At 37.5% G+C, this 15,992-nt stretch overlaps 1 protein-coding gene across 1 annotated transcript in view; it reads left to right on the forward strand.

Moving 5' to 3' along the window:
* Nucleotides 1–15,992, forward strand: part of LRMDA (leucine rich melanocyte differentiation associated) — a 1,035,628-nt gene that overhangs the window by 811,743 nt on the left and 207,893 nt on the right. The gene's annotated exons all lie outside the window — the stretch shown is intronic.

Genomic DNA, 15,992 nt, shown 5'->3' on the forward strand with positions numbered 1-15,992 from the left:
ACATTAATGCCCTCAGTAATTGACTGATCAGTTGTGAAGGACTTGGATGGTGAAAAAGCAAGTCAGCATCATGAAATGATGGCCAGGTCTTTGGGCCTGACGTCATAAGGAGACCAGTAAAGAAAGAGGTAAAGAAGCTCATTAAGGCTGAAAAATTATTGGACTGAAAAGATGAGACTGATATATTTCAGCTTGGCATGAATCATACAATGACCAATGGGGAAGCCATATTGTTTGGCACCAAGAATGAAACCACTTAGTGTCATCTTGTTGTTGTTGTTTTTTTTATATTGAATTTAAAGAAATTATTCTAAATTTCTGATCATATAAATTAGCAAACTATTTGAGCATCATTTGTTGCTACCCTCCTGGAAATAGCTTACAAACATTTGTCCAGAGAGGTAATTTTACATTGTGAAGGCAAATTGCATCAATTCTCTCCCAAGTGAAATCTTCCATGATGTTTGAAACTTGGTCTCTAAAATCGTAAGTGGAAGTTCTATTTGCAAATAATTTTTGATTCGTCCAGTTCCCAATCTCTTTTCATTCCGCACCAACAACTACACAAACTGACAGGCAGTAGTTCATGTGAAAATTGCTGTTTTTCTATACATGCCATTTTCCCTTTACTTGTCCTTTTTTGTAACTTCCAATGTCAAGTATGATGGGCCCAAGATTCATGTCCTAAGGACTCTAGATTCAAATGCAAAGAATGTCTGGGCTCAGAATAATGATCAGGAGATAGAGGACTCCATCTGTAACTTACAGATAATCTGTACATCGTAGAGAGAGTAATGCACAGTATTTTCTGCTTCCTATGTGAAATTTTTTCTGACCTCATCTGTTCTGATTTTCCTCCTTCTTGAGGTACTTATAACATTTGTTTCTATTTCCTTAGCACAATTGTTCATATTCTGCTTTGTATCATAGAGGTCAGGTAAATGCATATCTCAAACTTCTCATAAATGAAAGCACCCTGAGGAGCAGTACAGATTTGAACCCTTCTTCTTTCACATTACTGACTCCTACTCATTCGTCAGGTATCAGCTTAAGTATCATAACTCCAAGGAGCGTTCTCTGATCCCACATCCCTACACATTCATATTAGGTCAGTTTTACCTTTTCAGGGACTATTTTTCTAGGTGGGTATAAGCTCTTGAGGGGAGTGGAGGAGATTATATCTATGTGCTCACCACTATCTCTGCTGTGCCTGGCACAGGGCCTCATACTTAATCAGTGCTCAATAAATATTTGTTCAGTAAGTAATGAGTGATAAACATCCAGAGGAAAGTCAGTAACTTAGATAACTGTGAGATAACTTGATTGCATCTGAGAAAGGAGACCCATCTTCCTTTGGAGATGAGCACATACTAAAGTGAAAGGCCAGCCTTGTGGACCTCAGATCTCAACTCTGTCGCTTTCAAAAATCCAAATGATCATGGACAGAAGCCGTATCTATTGATCCATTGCGGCAGATTTAGCCACATTGCATAACTTTCACGTCGATACTTATTTTAATGTCATAGTTTTCAAACTCTGGTGCTTTGATGGTAGAAAGTGAATAGGATAAACTGAGGCAATGAATGGAACTGTTTTACTAGAATAGAAGCTCTCAAAGAAGAAACTGAACTCTCAGTATGATGTAAGTTGTGTTATAGATATGGTTTTAGAACAGTCTACCTGAAATCTCCCTGAGAATTCTGCTGTCTTCAGAGCATGTCTTCAGAGTACAGAGAACATGGGTTGGGTCAGTGTTCTCAGCTGCTACCTAGTCTGCATACTTTATCTTCATTCTATACTTTGCATTCCCATTATGAAGAATGTTGAAATGTTTGTTGGAGAAATGTTTGTAAATACATTGCATGCATAGGACATAGCCCTCCATGACACATATTGCCGTTATTTATCTGGTAGCTCTTAGAAGTAGAATTTGCATTTATATAGACCATTGTGTCTTTCGGGGAAGAAATTTCTCTTTAAAGCATAGACCATATCATCTTCAAGACAGCCCCATAAAGTAGGGAGGGTAAATATTATTATTCCCATCTAACAGGCAGACACCAAGACTATCTAGGGAAGACTGAGTCACTCAGGAACAGAGGCAAGGGAAAACAAATTAAAGCTCTGTGTCCTTGATTTCCAGGCCACCCCTGATATTTGTCCTTCACACAGGACCTATGAAGTAAATGCAGGGCTAACGGTGGTATTGTGCTGGAGAGAAAGGAAAGAAAGTACATGGACAGGCAATAACCTAGAAATGTCCACTGCCAGGGTGGATTTCCAAAGCGTATGCTAAGGCTGCAGAGAAGTATATCACCCTTGCCTATTTCTATCAAAAGAATGACCTGTTACTCTCCTCCCTGACACATTTTTAAAATTACAGATCTGTAAATTTTGGAACAGAGAAAATTTTAAAAAACAAAGGGGAAAATGCTATGTATGGTACCAGTCTAAATTCAGACAGGGGAAAATAGAAGACACACTACATATTCAAATTATGAAGCGTTTTAATGTAAGGAATGACTTACATAATAAGGGAAGACTGAGGGTCAGCGAAGCTACCACCTAGTGTCTCCACCTCCGCACCGAGTCCAGTAATTTTCAAGAGCTTGCTAAAGTTTCTGGGCATCTCAGGAACTCCTGGGGATCTCCTACTGACTTTCTAATCTTTAGCACCAAGGTGGGGTGACTCTCAAGAAGTTCACTTGGGTACTGCTTCCAACATTAGGGCTATCCATGCATTGCCCTGCCCCTCCTTTCCAGATTTCCAAATCATACTCCAGTGTCTCTCTTTTACCCACTCTAATCTAGAACCATATGCCAAGGGAATACTGGGAAGTGTAGTTTACAGTTCTTCCCCTGGGTTGCGGAGAAAACCTTAGAAGAAGGTGGTGGTGATGGTGGTTTAAACAGCTGATCTGGCACTTCTACCCTAATCCTACTTCACCAACAGCTATCACTTTGAGGGTCCCATTCCAGTTTGTTTGTACACACATTTTGCAAAGTAATTACAAGCCCAGTGAACATCTCTGAATTATTATTTTTTCCCCGATGCTTATACAGCTACCTTGAAGATATGCCGTAGTTAGCTTGTCATGTCAAGCACTGGACTTTAAATGCATAAAAAGAAACCGAGCGGAAATCTGGTATGAAAACTTCCATGGAGATGATAACCATCCTACTTCTAGCCAACCTTGGCAATCTTGCCATTATTTTTATAGACACAGTTGTTAGGTGCTCATTGGTCTATTTGTATATGTGCTGCCGAAGCGAGCACAGCCTTGGTCTATTTGTGTTTGAAATTGATTGCCGGGACTGGCACAGAGTGATTCACATAGCGACTTATCATGACTAGTTGTCACTTGCAGTTTCCTTAATATGAGTTGTATTTTATACCTAGCAATTGATTTTTCTGTATATTTCCAAGAAGCAGCTCAAGGTGGGCCATGCAAAAAAGAAGAAAAAGATGGAAAGAAAAGCTGCAGGTGTTTTTATCTTTAATTTTTAAATAGTTTTAGCCTGAGATATCAGCAAATACATTTTCACAAAAGCCATACATACAAAGTATTTTGCTTCAACTATTTAAATAAGCCAAAGTGAAATGAATAAGGGGAAAATTTAAACGGGTACGTGCGAAGATGTGGCAATGTACACAAAGACATCTGGGATGGGGTGTCGGCCAGAGAAACTGCATGCCACCAGCACAATGCTTTCGGGAGGGTTCAAGATGGGGCTGCCTGATCACCAAACGGTTCATCACAATTTGCTCTAGGATTGTAGGATTTGGAGGTAATCTGTCTCTTTCAGCCATTTTTAAAAACATTTTCTATGTTTTATCTCCCTACCACCTTGCCTTGTCAACCCACAGGTGGTGTGCAAGCTAAGTAGGTTTGTTCGTTATAATAAACAAAATCGAAACAGAATAATAGTGGTGTGCAAGCTAAGTAGGTTTGTTCGTTATAATAAACAAAATCGAAACAGAATAATAGCGAAGACTCAAGAAAAATAGATGTGTTTATTTAGGTTATCTTAGTAGTCCAGCCTCAAGGAATCTTTTTGCCTACTGCTTGTTGGTTCTCATGGACCATTTAAATGGATGGAATAAGCAATCTGATCATTTTGGTGACTCTGCCAGGTAGATCTCACCTGAGATCAGACCCTGTGACTAAGGCAGCCTGCTTATTTGTTGCCTTCTGTTTTCTGGAATATTTTGATTATAATTGATCCTTGAACAATGTAGGGGTTAGGGGTGCCGACCCCCTGTGGAGTCGAAAATCCACATATAACTTTTGACTCCCCCACACTTAATTACTAATAGATTATTGTTGACTGGAAGCCATATGGCTAAACAGTCGATTAACACATATTTTGTATGTTATATGTATCATATGTTATATGTATGCTTGCAATAAAGGAAGCTAGAAAAAAGAAAATGTTATTAAGAAAATCATAAGGAAGAGAAAATATATTGACAGTACTGTACGTATTTATAGAAAAAAAAAAACTCCTGTCTACGTTGGCGTGTGCATTGAAACCCATGTTGTTCCAGTGTCATCTGTAGTCTTTCAAGCAAGCTGACCATCAGATGACTTCTCAGAAACGTCACTGACTCATTGAAGGTTCATAAAAGCATAACAGATTTAGCCTCCCTATGGAAAGTATATTGAAAGCAAGAAAGAGAGATGGAGGGAGGGAGGGGAAAAGGTCGGGAGAGAAAAGAGAGGGAGGGAGAGAAAGAGAGAGAGAATCTTACATTAACAATTGGCAAGGAAGGCCTCCCTGCTGAGGGGACACCATTCATCTGTGGGTCCTGTCGAATAAGTGGCTCCCTTCTTTCAGACCTCATGTTACGGCTCTGCCGTGGCTGTGTGCGGGGAGAGTATGTTGGTTCTTTGAGCAGAGCTATTATTAGCATTTTCTAATTATGTAAAATGCTTTCCTCTGATGACATTTTCAACAGAACCCATTACTTTAGTTTTCTTTCCTTCGTAATGCTTTTATGGGTTTATAATCTTGGTGGAATTCTCAGATGCTGAGAACTGCTAAAGTTTCCTTTATTTAATTGAGGTGACTAGTGATTTGACAGTAGTGGTTGACAGGTTTATTTTATCTGCGTGGCAGTGGGAGTCTATTTTCAGTGTGTGCACTCTGTTCCAAAGTAAAAGGACTTTACTAAGTGCTGAATAAATTGTACTTTCCTTTGATTCTAAAGCTTGCTGAAATGGTTTAAAAACTCTAGTCTGGGTCATCAAATTCATCTCCCTGCTGCTTTGCAGGGTCAATAGCTTCACTCTGTATGGAGCGGGGCTGGGTGGATTGGAATGGAGGGTAGTGTAGATTAAAACTTCCGCGTATATATAGATAGATGTGCATGTGTGCACTCGCTGTCTGGGAAGGTGGCAGTGATGGAAGAGCAAGCCAAGTGGAATCTGAAGATGGATGAATCTGTTAGACTATTACCAAGACTGGCATGGACTTCAGCCAGGAACTTTAAGCAACCTCTTTTAAGCATTTGAAATCCATAGGGTCCATTTCCTATACTTTTTCTCCAAGGATGATCTTTCATTTGCAGTCTCCAGGACTGCTTTATTTCTCCACTTTTCGCGCAGAATTGTAGTGGACTCATAGACACAGAGGGGCTAGGAATTTGGTTCTTTCGTTCCAGAAGCTAAGCAAGGAGGGGAAAATAGGATCCCTGCCCAACCCCCACCTAGCAGTAACAAACCTTACTTCTGTAGAATGAGCAGTCAAAAGAATAGCCCTTTCCCCAACAGTCAGTGCAAATAAAAAATGGTAGTAAAAACCTGTCCCTCTGTCTTAAAAAATGGAGGGTCTGAGATTGACAGGTTTGAAGATTCTAAATGTCTTGAAAGTTTAGAGTTATTGGCTGTTTCTTATCCCTTCCATTGGTCAAATCTAACTCCTGAAGTGACAAGTATTGCTCTGAGTACTGTCATGGACTCCTCCAGCATGTCTTTATTTAGTATCCCCTGTGTACAAAGTATATGTTTACCGTTTTCAGAGAATTCAGAAATAGAGCATCGCATCTGTCTTCCTAGAATTTATGGTTTGATTGAGGAGACACCAAAAAAGAAGCAATGCCCACCAAACAATATATTATGCACTATGTAATTCAGAGTTGCTTTACTTGGTACAAGCTGGGATAAGTGCTATAAATAAATGTTTAGGAAAGATGGGAATCAGTCAAGGCTAGAATAGTCAGGCGTGGCTGTCTGGAAGATGGTGGTTTTGAGCTTTGAAGAACACGTAGGGCATAGGTAGGTGGAAGGCAAAAGAAGGACATTCCCAAAACAAAGGAAATGGATAAAGATGCCGCACAGGGGTGAGAATGGATAGAACGGACTAAAGGAAGCTACCTAGTTTTGAAAAAGTCACAAATACGGTTACTTACATAGGGTGGGTCCATATTATGGCGGTCTTTGAACAGGCAGAAGCATCTAGATTTGATTTAAAGCTGTGCAATGGGGTTATTCATCTGTAAACAGTGTGCAGGTGGAATTGGAAGAAAAAAGTCTAGACTCGCGAGGCCACTGTGCGGTGGCATTGAAGGGAGTTTGTTCCGGTTTTAGACACTTCCCATTTCTCGACACCAGACTATGTTACTGCAGACTCTGTTGCCTCCAAAGAGCACGTTTCTAGCAAAGGTAATTTAGGAAACAACTTAGTAACAGATGGGGAAGACAGCTGGGGCCAGGACACTGCCAGTGGAGCAGTGATGGGGGCGATGTACAGAGAACCTTATGACCACGGTGCCGATACTGCTTGGGGTTGCTGACAGTTCGGTCACTGGATATCCCTGGCGTGGGCATCAGAGAAAATGATCAGTCAATGCTTTTCCTCCCCATGCTATTCAAAGTATTTCTGATGTTGGCTTTTGAACCCAAAATGTAGAGCCCAGCATCCGTTTAGGCTAATGTTGAAATCATCTAGCGTTTGATGATGAAGCCTGGAGTTATTGGCTGGATGGGGGAACAGAAAGTAAAGGAAGCAAATATTGCAGTTGCTACTGAGCAACATTCTGGAGCAAATGCAATAGACAGACTTAATGACTGATTATCTTTAGGGATAGAGAGCACCAGAGAGAGCAGAAGGCTGCTCGGAAGCTGGCATGGTGTGTGGAAAGCTGTGGTCTCTTCCTGTCCTCCCTCTCTAGTGCACCCCCCCACACACACACAAGATTCTCCCCTACTCCTCATGCATGAGCTATCATCTTGCTGGCTAAATGGAAGGAAAACTGCTGGAATTAATGTGGTAGAGCTCGGGGCAACAGCAGCAAACAAAAATGAAGTGGGCAGAGCAGCCACAAAAATTTGTTCTCTTCCAGTCTTTGGCTCAAGTTGAGCTGTAGCCTTTAAACAACTAATTAAGTGGCCAATGTGTTTTAGTCTTCAATCATAGGTTCATCAAAGGAGAGATGTTTGAAGCAGAAACTTTTCGTCTAGCTTGTTCTGTGGAGAGCTCGGCCCAGCATTAACTTCCCAGTCCCAGTTCTTCCACCTCGTTCATTTCCCGGCCTCTTGTAGAAAGCTTTACCCCGGCCACAGGTTTTCCCTCATGCAGAGATTTTTACAACCCTTTTGGAACAAATAAACAAACATCTGGAATTATGTGGTACATTTAATTAAAAAGTTTGCATTTGGCCAGAAATGGTAAAATCATGAAAAATGGCCTGTCGGTGAGCTCAAGAAAGCCAAACGATGACGTTGTTGGCTGCGAGTGGATTGCAATTGAGTGAGGTGAACACCTGCTCAGTTAGCCTGCTGTCCTCCAGCTTTCCCCTTCCAGCTATTAATATTTACTGCTCTGCTTCTTTATCCATTCTAATGAAATTTTTCGTTGGGGCTGGTCAGGGGAGAGGGCTGTTACTTTTCCAATAACTTTGGATTTGTTGGGATGTGTGTACTTTATAAAGGGTGTGGTTTTGGGCTTTTTGACTTTTCAATTCTCTTAATCAGAATTCCATCTGCTTTAGGTCACTGCCAGGGCCTGGTTCTGTTTCTTCAATCAGTCACCCAACCACGTTTATTTTATTTTATTTATTTATTTTGTTTGTTTATTTATTTTTTTTTAGAGGAACCCTGCACTGGGGCTGTGGGCTCTGCCTGCAGGAATCCTATAGTCTACTGGGAGAGAAAAGTCCCTGCATCTAGAAAGCAGAGGCCAAAATAGATATAAGAGTGAAGAGAAGTGAGAGATGAGTGAAGATCAAAGGATTGGGTGGCACCTTGGATGAAAATAAGAGCTGAATTAAGCAAATGGGTGGAAGGAGAAAGCCAAGTTTATCATATCACTTGGGAGTGGCCACTGCTAAGTTGTTTTTACTCAGGTGCAAAGAAAGGGCTTTATTCCTCCCACCTTCTACTTGCAAGTGTGTACAAGGCTCTTTCCCCTAATCACCTTATAGAAACCTACACACTGCGGGGGGGGAAAAAATGTGTTCTTGTTACAGACAGGCAGTTTTAAAACAAATTGAGTCCCCTCCCTCTCCTCTCACACATTTCCACCCAGTTGTTACTCCCATGAACTTTGATTATAAAAATTCTAAAGCCACCCCTGGAATGAAAGAAACCGTTTGTATAGGTACCAAATCGGGAGGAACTCCCCCTCGGTGGTTTCTGAGTGTGAAAGAGAACTTGGGGAGTGACCAAAGGGCATTCTTGTTCAATTTCTGGTGGGTTGTGTGTGTGAGAAGTAACCTCAAAGCGGAGGTTAGATATGATTATTCTGTTTCTGATTAGCATCTCCTCTGCGAGGCATTCCTGTGGTGACGTTAAACATAACTTTTGTTTGCATATAAGAAAAGGAGGTTGAGACAATTTGGCTTTGCAGAATGTAGGCTCTTATATGTCTCCCACTTGAGGATTTATACCCAGGATAAAGTTATTCTAAGGAAAAGATGGGAGTATGTTGTCATTGAATAGAATACAGGGGAAGTCGCCAGAAACTGAAAATACGGTGGGTGCCATTTTCATTGGATCAAAGGAAAGGATGAGTATTATTGAACTCAGGTAAGAGGATTGTCCAGGAAGAGTGGGAATTCCCCACGGCCTTGAACTGAAGGATATGCTCATCTGTGTTTGAGAGGTGAAGAGAGTTGCCTGAAGGAAGTGAAATAAAACTTACACAACTTTCAAATCCAATCAGGATATGAAACCCACAGCCAGGGTTCTCTATGTCACTGCTAGTTCATCTTTTTCGTACAACGAAACCCTGGTCACCTTGACCTCTCTGGACTTCTAGAAGCACAGATAGACACAGGACCCTCCTGGAAAAAGAAAAAAAAGCACTCCAGTGTTGTCAAAGGAGTGCTTAGCCCTCAACTCTTTATTATTCTTGTGCATCTGTTTCTTCACATACTCTCTGCAGAATCATTAGCATGAAAATAAAAGAGTACAGCAACTTGGAATTTTCCATTTGTAGCTTCCTTAGTCTGTGGGGTCAGAGTTCTGTCCTCAGGGAAGCTAATGCAAACTCTCTGTGCGGTTCCAGGGCAAATGTTCCTCAACTAAAAGACAGGAGGGGGTGGGGAGCCAGGAAAATAATGCAATGCTAATTCTAAAACACAGGCTGCCTGGAGATTCCAATTTAAATTGCCTTTTACCCTATTCCCACCCTCCCCCAAAGGGGAAAAGAAATCCTATGTTGTAAGGACAGACATCTGTGTAAGAACAATAAAGCAGTCTTCTCTCTTGTGGATTAGCTCTTTATGCCTTTATTTATCTTGCTGTACCTCATCAGTCTCTCCCAAATCAAGGAGAGTCAAAGAGGATAAGATGCAGTCCCTTTCTTTGTTTTTGATTAAAGAAACCGATATAACCATCCTCTCCTTCAAATTTCTTCTCTCAAGAGAGAGCTTTCCTCTTTATATCTAATTTCTTCCTTTCTTCATCTGACTCTTGGAATCTTTCTAGAACTTACTTCATACAGTGTATGAATCAAATAGCCAAGGTCCCCTGCAGAACAGGCTAGGCAGGGCAGTAAATGCTGCTATATCTGGGAAATTGTAAAGCACAAGGAGAACTAAGCATAATGAACATGTTCGCAGCGTCCTTTCTTCTCCTGCATCCTTAGAAATTCATTCATTAATTAAAAAGGTATCTACCTAGCGCATACTATATGCCAAGCACTGTTACAAACACTAGAGATAGGGATATAAGGGGGATGAATAAAGCAGACAAAAATGTCTGCCTTCAAAGAGCTTAACTTCTAATTGAGTGAGATCATCGATAACTAAAATAAAAGTCTCATCTGTATGTTAGAGATAATTACTAAGATGAAAAGAAAAGGGAGTATGTGTTCATAATTTAAGACTTGATAGCCAAAGAGGGCACCACGGATAAAGTGATTGGAGTAATAACTGGAAGGAAGTGAGAGATGGAAACATGAGAATATCTGAGAGAAAAATCATCCAGGCAGAGGAAAGAGCAAGTGCAAGGTATTGAGACAGGAACATGCCTGGCATACATGAAGTAGAGCTAGGAGACCAGTGGTTAGGATGGTAATCTAGCAGGGGAACAGGATGGTTGTGGGGGGTGTAGATGAAGTCGGAACAATATCAGAGACCAGAACTGTAGCATCTTATAGACCATTTCCTGTGACCTAAGGCACGAAGCCAGTTTAAGGTGTTAGCAGAAATGATAGACATGATACTGCATTACATCCTATAGGGAAAAAACAATACCTCAAACTAACTAGAAAACATAGCGTTTTGTTTGTTTTTGTTTGTTTTGATTTGAACCACTATTCTTTTTTTATATTTATTTAATTTATTTATTTTTTCATATTAGTTTCAGGTAGGGTGCCAGTTGCATACTGGACCTATGGGGGGGAGGGGTCACTTCATAGATTGTATAGATGTACACCTGAAGCTGATATAGAATAATAATATTGAATGTCAACTATAATTAAATATATCTTTATCTATATCTATATATCTATAGAGAGCTAGAGAGAGAGAGAGAGAGACAGAGAGAGAGAGAGAGAGAGAGATTGATAGATAGAGATATTCATGGGATGTAAAGTACAGCATAGGGAATATAGTTAATGATATTGAAAACAGTGTTTGATCAACTGTTGAGAATGACTTATATCTGCTCTATAATGTCTGAGGCCTCAGTAGAAGACTTGAAATCTGGGAGCTAGAATCATTTGTTGGCTATCGCCTAGGGGCCTTCGTTCCTCTCAAAGTGGTCTTCTTCTGTAGGCTGGTAATGCCTTCCTCACAGCGTGATGGCTGAGTTCCAAGGGCAAAAGAACCAAAAAAGAATAAGAGCGAGGCAAAAGCCATATTATCTAGTATGACCTATGTCTTAGAAGTCATGCAGCATCACTTGAACTGTTCATCAAGGTAGTCACAAAAGTCCTGCCCAGGTTTAGGGGAAGGGACAATAGACTCCACCTTTTGATGGGGGAGTGGCCAAGTTCTGGAAGAGCATGTGGGGCCAGAAATACTGCTCTGACCATTTTGGCAAATACAATCTTCCACAATAATACACTAGGCCACAAATAGAATTTTAATAAATTCCGGGGAATAGAAGTAGTACAAAAACTCTCAGGTCACATCACAATGTAATAAAACTAAATATTAATAACAAAATCAGGTTGCAAAGAGCCCTTCTACCTAGAAATTTTCTAATACTCTTAAATCTCAAGGCAAACATAGCATACAAGTCCAAACTACAGAATAGCTAAATAAGTATGATAATGAAATGGTTACCTATTAGAATCTACAAGATGGATCCAAGGCTGTTCTAAGAGGGAAACAGCTTTAAGTATATATGTAATTGTTTTTTAAGAAAGGAAAAATGTGAAAGATAAATTAAAAATCTGAACTCAGAAAACACTCTGCAAAATAAGCCAAAAGGAAATGAAAGTAATGAATTATTAAAGCTAAAACCAGATATTATTCAGTTTTAAAATAAAAAAAACTATAATAAATCTGTAAGCTAATTTCTTGAAAAACTCACTAATTTAATCAAGAAAAATTAAAGAAAATTCAAATATACAAAATAAAACTTGAAAAGTTATAGAAACCAGAGAAAATTAAAAAGTACCACAAGAACTAACTTTGTTCAATGGTGTGCAAATATCTGAAAGTCTAAATCAAGTGGATAATTTTCTAGGAATACGTAATTTCACAAAACTGACGCCAGAAGAGATAGAAAATTGAAACAGATTGATTTTCCATAGGCAAAATAAAGTTCATAAAGACCTACCGTGACTGCCACAAAAGCACAAAGTCTAGGTGGTTTTACAGGGATATTTTTATCAAACATTCAAAGACAAAATCTTTCAATAGTATTCTTTTGAATGTTTAACAACTCTGTCTCTGCAAAACAAACAACACACACACACACACACACACACACACACACACGCCTGATTTGTAATGTTTGCCAATTTCTGTTGTGTGAATGTTCCAACCATGACTGATTTCAAGATGCATGCATGACGTCACTAAATGTGGAGTTGGGAAGAGATATATACATGTTCTTGTGAGCTAGTGCAAGCTCACGATAGAGAAAATTCCAAAGCTATTTAAAGTATTCCAGAGCATAGATAAATTACTTCCAAATTCTTTTCTTGTGGTACATAAAACGTCTATATAAAAATGTATAAGGATTCAGAGAAAATAACTACATACTCTACTCAATTAGGAGTATAGGCACAAAAACACTAAATAAAATAATTATAAACAGCATTCAACAACATAAATAGCAAAGTAAAACATTATGACCAAATAAGATTTATTCCTGGGATACAATGAAGTTTCTATATTAGTATATTCATTTATTTATTTAATTGTTTTAACAGATATAAAGATGAAAGCCATAATTCTATAGATGCTGAAAGTGCTTAGGCCGAAATCAATAAATATTTTTGATAAAAAACATACAAAAATAGATGTATACTTCTTTACTACGAAAAACATCTATCCACCTTAGTCCAAAGCCAACATCAAAGTTAATGGGAAAACACAAGATATTTCTATTAAAATAAGGACAAAAGAATATATCTGTCACCACCACTATTTAATATTTTACTAGAAATACTAACCAATGTAATTAGACAAGAGAAAGAAACTACAGACATGAAAATGGAATACATATGACAAAATTATCATGTTTACAGATGACTTTATTTTTTTGACAATTGGAAATGGAACCCAACTGAAAGACTAACAAGATAATTCAGTGAGAAAGTAAGGTATAAAGTTAATATAATATACAGAAAGCACTAGCCTTTTAATATTAAAACTGATTAGAAAGTATTTTGCATGAAAGACTCCATTTACAAAAGCAGCATAAAAGATAATAAATTGAGAATATTGTAATCATATATTAACAAAAACATACACTATATGAAGAAAACTTTACAACTCTTTAAAAGGACACAGCAGAAGTCTTGAAAATATGAACAGACATACCATATTCATGGATAGAAAAATTCAAGACCACAAATATGTCAATGATCTCTGTTAAAATATAAATTCATTTCAAAACTACATAACTACCAAAGATTGTGTTTTTTCCTTTTAAACTAGAAAAACTGCATCTAAAGTTAAGATGGGAAGATAACAGCAGGAAAAATAATTATGATGAGAAGGAATTAGTCCTACTGGATATCAAATGTATTGTAAAGCCTCAATAATTTAAAAAAAATGTGGTTCTTGCACACAAATCACCAAACAGACTAATGGAAAAGAATAAGGAGTCCGGAACTAAACTAATTCACATGTGGGAATTTATTATATGATAAAGTAGTATCTTTAACTGGTGGGGAAAAAGTTGGTTATTCAATATATGTTCTTGGGGCAAATGAATAGCTATTTGAAAAAAAAATGGATCCACACCTCATACTTTACACTAGGATAGGTTACAAATGGATTAAAATTTTAAATGGAGAAGAAAAATAAACATAAAGTGCTAAAAGAAAACAAAATTGAGAATTCAGAAGCCCTGATTTAAAATTAAATTTTAAAATCTTAACCATATTAAAAATACTCTTGACTTTATTTAAAAGAAAAAACCTTTTACACAGGAAGAAAAAGATTTTAGGCAAAGTCAAAAGACATACAGTGCTTTAAAATGTTTGGAAATCATAGACAATGATAGATTATGTGTATTTTTCTCATATATGAAGACTTTCTGAAAATGGGTGAAAATGTGATCAACAACTCACTCTAAAAATAGATTGGCAATTGCACTTCTAAATATACTTACATATGTGTAAAATGAGATAAATTCAATAGTATTCATTGTAGAGTAGATGTAGTAGCTAAACATTGAAAAAAGCAAAGTACCTCTTACTTGAGAGATTGTTACATAAATTATGGAATATCCAATCTCTGGAATATTGTGTATCCTGTCAAAAGAGTTAGAAGGCTCCCTACATTGTTATATACAAGTCTATGCAGCATTTATTATTAAGGAAATAAAAGAAGGTGTAAAACAATATACATAGCATACTACTATAATATTTATGCATCAACGGTGTAATGATAAGAATCTATGTTTCTAAAAGCAACTCTGAAATATGGATAATAATAGTGGCTTCCTATGGATGGGGTGAACTAGGTGTGTGGGAAGACTAGGGTGGGAGAAAGGCTATTCACTGTCCACTTTCATTTACTTTAAAATTTTGAACAATATTCAACAATAAACAAAATTAATTTAAAAGACTGAAATAAAATTTATGTAGCCTATAACCTAACAATTACACACATCCTAAAGGAAGTATGCAGAATGATGTTCATTGCAGGATTTTTCTCATAGTGAAAAAATACAAAGAGAAATTATATGCCTATCAGGAAAGGAATGATTAAAGTTTGATAAATCATGACATGGAATACTATCATGTTTCTCCGAAAATAAGACCTAACCAGATAATCAACTCTAATGTGTCTTTTGAAGAAAAAAGTAATACAAGACCTGGTATTATATTATTAATTATATTATATTGTATTGTATTGTATGATATGATATGATATGATGATATGATATGATATGATATTGTATTATGAGACCGGTCTTATATTATAGTAAAATAAGACCAGGTCTTATATTGATTTTTTGCTCCAAAAGATGCACTAGAGATGATTGTCTGGCTAGGTCTTATTTTCTGGGAAACACGGTATGCAGCAGTTTTTTTAAAAAGGTTAAGGTAAGTAAGATACTAACACTGAATGATTTTCAACACGTATTTCTGAGCAAAAAACAATTTGAGTATAAATCATTTGTGCACTGTGATATAATTTATGTAAAAGCAACAATCATACAATACACACATTTTTGTATTTTAAAGCACAAAATCAGACACACACGCACATACATATGTGTAAATTCAGAAAAGTAGCTTTGGAAGGATGGACATAAAATGCCTAATAATAGTTACTTCTGGGGGAAGACTCAGATTGAATTGGCAAAAAGTAGAAGAGGATCAAAAAGTCTAGCTTTTTCAGTATCTTAATTTTTATAAAAATATGCTAGTGTTTTACTCATTCAATAGTGAAAATAAAAATAATGAAAGATCTAAAGAGGGTGGAAGCTTTGGGTAATTTGTAACCATTTTGGAGACTTTGAAACTTTGTTTCTCCAAGGCTAGGGATAAATAGTTTCTGTGAAAACATTCCTTTTATTTCAAATACAAATAATCCGATGTTTAGAATCCTCAATAAACTTTCTGTATTCTGTCGCTATTGGGCGATGGGATATTCATATGAATCAAATATTCTGGTAGATAAAGAGATACAGAGAAAAGTGAAGAGGCACATGGCCGAGTTACTTAGAATGGGAAGGAAGCATTAGAATTAATAATAGCTACTATTTACTGAGTGATGTCTTTACAGCCAGACACTGTTCTAGTATTCTACATTTGTTCGTGGTCTCATTTAATCTTGGAACTATCCTAAAGCTAGAGATTATTCCTAAAGCTAGATATTATTTAGATAATATCCTAAAGCTAGATATTAT

The sequence above is a fragment of the Rhinolophus hipposideros genome (genome assembly GCF_964194185.1).
Source record: "Rhinolophus hipposideros genome assembly, chromosome: 15".
NCBI classification, from domain to species: Eukaryota; Metazoa; Chordata; class Mammalia; order Chiroptera; family Rhinolophidae; genus Rhinolophus; species Rhinolophus hipposideros.